The sequence below is a fragment of the Benincasa hispida genome, unplaced genomic scaffold (genome assembly GCF_009727055.1).
Source record: "Benincasa hispida cultivar B227 unplaced genomic scaffold, ASM972705v1 Contig207, whole genome shotgun sequence".
Classification (NCBI taxonomy): Eukaryota; Viridiplantae; Streptophyta; class Magnoliopsida; order Cucurbitales; family Cucurbitaceae; genus Benincasa; species Benincasa hispida.
Genome location: NW_024064645.1, coordinates 324,653 through 330,587, shown reverse-complemented (window position 1 = coordinate 330,587; position 5,935 = coordinate 324,653).

Genomic DNA, 5,935 nt, shown 5'->3' with positions numbered 1-5,935 from the left:
TTTAAGAGCATGTAATGAGAAAATAAATAATATATTTATACATACACTTAATTAATAGATTTTTTTAAAGTACAACGACTACAAAAGAAAATATCAATACTTTGATCTAAGAGGATGACTGCATGTCGATTATTATTAAGTTAAGTTCTATCTTAATTAAAATTTAAACTTTTTTTTTGTTATTTTTAATTTTAATTTGTCATTTTAGTTATTAGACACTCAAATTTCTCCTTTTCTTATAAGACTAACATTAAATCAATGGGGCTGGTGACCCAATCTCAAGGTCAAATTCATAGATGGGCCATTAACTTTTATTTATCCAATTATTCATGGGTTAATTACATGTTAGATCATTAGAGCTTCAAGATTATACAATTATCTAAATTTAAGAAAATTCAGCTTGTCTCAAGTTAGGCCAACTCGTTGTAGAACCGTACAAAAAACAACAAGATTACAAAAGTGAATACTTATTTATAAAAAAAACAGATTTTTATTGAGATACTAATAAAGCAAAGTGTATATACAAAATTTTAAAATGATATAATAATATAATAAGATGATAAGTTATAAAACGTGATAAAAAAATTGAAAAATCGGGAAATTTGAATGAAATATACACTTTGTTTGATGAGAATATTTATAAAATAATGAACAAGAACTCAGCAGAATTAAATATGTTAATAAAAATTTAAATTAATAAAAAAATTAATAAGATAACGTAAAATTTGAAGATTTACTCTAAATAAAAATTTAGAGGAGTTATAAAAAGTATAGATTGATTCATTTGAAATGAATTCGGAAAGTGATTATACAAATCAAATCTGACAAAAAACTATCCATTCAAAATTCAAACTTGGCAAAAAATGCGTCACTTTTTTCTATAAAATTCTTGGAAACTAATAATCAACAATTATCCATTTACACAATATTGCTATTCAAGATTGATACACGCTATAGCAATTACACTGTAATCAATATTATTATTGGCTTACACATTAGGGAAAAATCCAATATTATAAAATCGATCTGACGTGAGCAGCACACGTTTTTACAAAAAAAAAATACCTATTATTTCTGAAATTGATCATAAATCCAAATCAACTACCGAACTTTGCTATTTTCTCCAATTTTCCTTTCTTATAAGACAACATAGACCCAAAATCAATGGGCCTGGTGACCCAATCTCAACGTCAAATTCATAGATGGGCCCATGAAGTTTATTTATCCAATTATTTATAGATATTTGAGAATGTTATGTTTGTGAATAAGAAGTCTACAAATCCAACGAGTTATGCATAAAAAATGTAATCAAAATTTTATATACCTAATGTTTTACAAATGTGCCCATTAAATTTAATTCTTATTTATGTAAATTTGGTCCTAGAAATTGATAAAAATAAATAAGAATATTTTCTTATTACCATCGTACTTAAAATCTCTAATATTTTTCATAATCTTCCTCCAAATCATTAATAATCATGAATATTTATTTTATCCCACCTCGTGTCACCATACAATTTAGTGCTATTTTTAGACTTACAAATATAAAACTCTTATGATTGAAAAATTCATCATCAATTCTTATATTCTTTGCCATCATATCGAGTTTTTAGAAACTTGGTCTTGCTCATTGGCACCCTAGAGTCCCATTTTATCCTTATTTAGTGGTAAATATATCGTTTGTTGAATCAAGGATATATTTTCTTTTAATAATGGAGGAGGTTATGTTTCTAACGAACAAACTCTTTTTTCGACAAACAATCACTAAAATATATATATATTTATATTTTGTATATTATTATTATATACAAGAACGGAGCCACGTAAGGGTGGGGACATGTATCATCACTTGGTTGGAATATTGTATACATATTAATCTATTCAACAAATTTTCCAAAAGAATACGTAGGTCTCGGTTGAAAGTTGAATTGTGCCTCCTAGATGTGTGGTCAATTCCCACAAGCATAAATTTGCTCTGATTTTTGTTTCTATTTTTCTTTTAACCTTCCGGCTTTTGTACTATTATTATTACAACACCTAAAATTAGTTTTAAAAAATTAAATCTAAATTAATAAAATTTCACATACAAATATATAAATAATTTTCAATCTTTAGTAAATTATTTTAGGAAAATGAGGAGTTTTTAACTTTTTTTCTCAAATAAGAGTTGCTTTAAATCTTATTTGCTTATATATTTGGAATTTTATAATTCTGTAATTAATATTATTTAGTTTAGATATTACAATAATGTGTTTTATATTTATATAAATATTAAATTACAAATTTAGTCTCTAAAATTTTTAAATTATGTCTAATAAATCTCTAAAATTTTAATATTGTGTTTAATAAACCATAAATGTCTAATTTATCTACGAACTATTAATTTTGTTTCTAATTGAGCCTTAAAATTACAAATGTTGAATATATATCATATAAATGAAATATATGTGCTAGATTATATTATATAAACTGGATGTATATATTGAAATAATATATATAACTGTCTGTTTCAAAAGTTGGCTAAAATGAAAGTTACATAGGACAGTAACATGAGAACTATTTAAGATAACAAAATTTCGAAAAGAAAGTTGAACGTGGTAGGGGAATAAATGGCCAGAGGCGATAAAAAATGTAACCAAGGAAAATGTCAATCATTTGTAATTAATATCAATTTAATAAATATTATCATCATGGAATAATAAAATAAAACAATCTCATAATCTCATAAATAGAAATTGTTGGTTCTGGGTCTTGAACATAGTGACCGCACCCTCTCTTGAGTAGAGAAGACTCACTCATAGTAAGACTATAACTTATTGTTCATTAGAAGAATTAGTGGTATTTAAGGAGTTGGATGTAACTATATGGGTAAGACGGTAAATCGGCTCAGCTATACTTACGAGCGATTTGTGAATGATCATCGCACTGTTGATAAGTCATATGGACACATAAATATATCTATCATACGAATAGTGCAGTCGTCAGTCTTTAGTGGAGTGGCCAACAGTTAACGGATGGTGGATATCGTGATTAAAGAGTTTAATTAGTTACTCACGTACCATTGGAGCTTCAAACTATAGGTCCATGAGATTCGTTTGGTAGTTCAATGGGTTCAAGTTGAGAATCAGATTTTGAGTTGATTTGAACTGTTCAAATCAACAAGATGAAACTCAATTATATGTGATATAATTGGTATGATGTATTAGATACATTATTTGGATAAATTAATATGAATATGATTTATATTAAATACCATAAAATAGAAAAATAACTATGGTTTATATGTTTCATATGATGAAATATTAAAACTATAGGTTGTAAATATAATATGATAAGTTGGTTATTATATTTATTTACAACATATTAATTATATGATAATTGATTATTCTTTTTTTTCTAATAACCGAATTGAGTGGGAGGTTATTGAAAGTTTTATGGTAATTGTGAAATAAAAGGAAAATGGTTTTTCAAAATTAAGAAGATGATTCATTTGGAAAAATCTCACAAAAAAAACAATCGAGTAAAAAGGTTTTATTAAACAATAGCATAGAGAGCATACACGATCAAGCTACAAGTTTACTATACAATAGTTACTCGCTTAATCGTTGCTACACGATCAAGTAGCAAAATCTATACGATAGGCTTCATCTTCTAAACGATCGAGTACATCGTCTATACGATAGACAGTATTCATACTATGAGTTTACTATAGGATAGTTACTTGCTTAATCGTTGCTACACGATCAAGTAGCAAAGTCTATACGATAGGCTTCATATTCTAAACGATCGAGTACATCGTCTATGCGATAAATAGTATTCATCTCTCACTTACTCGATCATCTACCTCATATTTTTCTCAGTGCAATATCATCCAGAGCCTACAACTCCTGGATTCTCACACCGAGAATACCAAGGTAATCATTGTGGTGGTGTTCTAAATCCATTCGTGGATCGAGTTGGACTCGATTGGGTTCGAGGTTCATTTAAACATTCGTTAAGATCGTGTTCTATTCATGACGTTCAAGTGCTTCTTTGGACGCATTGGAAATTGATCGAGGGATACTTGAAGAAGATTTCTTCAAAGGTTTACATACTCTATCCCTTTATCTTCCTTTATAAGTAGCATGCTATAATTTCTAATCATGCATAATCTGTTCATTTCTGTTTAAGATTGTAATTGTTTCTATTCATCCTCAATGGGATTTGGAACGATCCACTTCCGCTGCTCAAAAGATCTCTATTTAGATTTTCTTCAATTGGTATTAGAGTCAAGTTGGTGCAGAGTTATTTGGTTTGAGTTCATATGTCTATGTTTGGGGTGCAAAGTTGAGTTTATATGTCTGGGTATGTGATGTAGTTTTTGAACTCTAAATAATATGCTTCTGTGATTACTATTTTTGTTTTGAAACATTTGTATTCAATAATTCTACTTATCCTTGTTTGAATAAAATATGGATTGTAGTTTTTTTTAAAAAAACAAAATTTATTTTTTGGGCAATGAACAACAACTAACCCATTACATTTCTCATAGAAATATGGTTAAATAAAATGAGAAACTAAAGCAAAATCAAAATATTTTATTCTAGATAATTTTTCTCTATGAATTTCATTATCATCTTCTTCTTCCCATTGTTGCTTTATGTTTTTACTATGTCATGATTTCTTTTTTAATTAAATCTCCCCCATCATTATAACAGCTAATGGAATGTCACCACATTTCTTCAACAGTTTCACTTTCATTTCCTTTAAATTTGGAGGATCATTAGAGAACAAAATCTCTATTTTTCACTAATTCTTGCTGAAAAATGTTATAGGATTTTTTTTTAATGGTTTTTTTTGTTATATGTTACATATTTTTCAACTACATATATACTTCTCGTCTTAATATTTTTAACACTAATTTGATATGTGAATTTATTATGTATAACTATTGCAGTTGATGTAGACAAAATAATATCTTTTTTATATAATCAACAACCCTACAATATACTTTAACAGTCATTAGTCTTATAGTAACTGAAAGTGGTTGTCGAAGTTGATTATCAAATATGATTTTTGTTGGAGTTTGTAGTCAGGGGTGGTTGTCAGATCCTTAAGTTAGTCATATGAAGGTGTATTGGAGTTGGTTGTCGAAGTTTGTCATCGGAAGTGGTTTTCGAATCTCGGAGTTGGTCGAGCAAAAGTGGTTGTCGAAGTTGATCATCGAAGATGATTTTTACTAGAGATTGTAGTCGGAGGTGATTGTCAGAGCCCGAAGTTAGTCGCATGATGGTGATATTAGAGTTTGTCGTCGAAGGTGGTTGTCGAATCCTCGAGTTGGTCGTCAGAGTTGCTCACTCAAACGTGATCATTGAAGGTGATTTTCATTGGAGTTTGTAGTTGGAGGTGGTTGTCGGAGCCTACAAAGGTGATTGTCGAAGGCTAGAATTGGTTGTTGGAGTTGGTCGCGCGAAAGTTGTCAGAGCTCGGAGTTGGTCGCCAAAGTTGTCATCGGAGGTGGTTGTCGGGGTTCGAATTTCCTTGTCGAAATTGTCACCTCTAGTTGTCGGAGCTCGGAGTTGGTCATCGGAATTGTCATCAGAAGCGATTGTTAGAGCCTAGAGTTAGTTATCGAAATGTGACAATGGCGATAAGTGGAGCCATTGAAAACATGGGAAGACGGAAGTGTTGGAGTGAGTTGGTAAAATATACCAACTCAACTCCACCATTTAAAGTTGGTGGGCCAAACAATGAGTTGGTATATTATATCAACTCAATTCAACTCAGGTTGATGAGCCAAGTGCCCTGTAAAAACCACCAACGGAAATGGAACCTTATTGTAATAATAGATTATAGATCCTAGATAATACATTTATCCACGATTATTTGAAAATATAACCCAATAAAGAGACGCTACCTAACCGCGAACGGTCCTACCGTCCCAGTGTTATCTTTT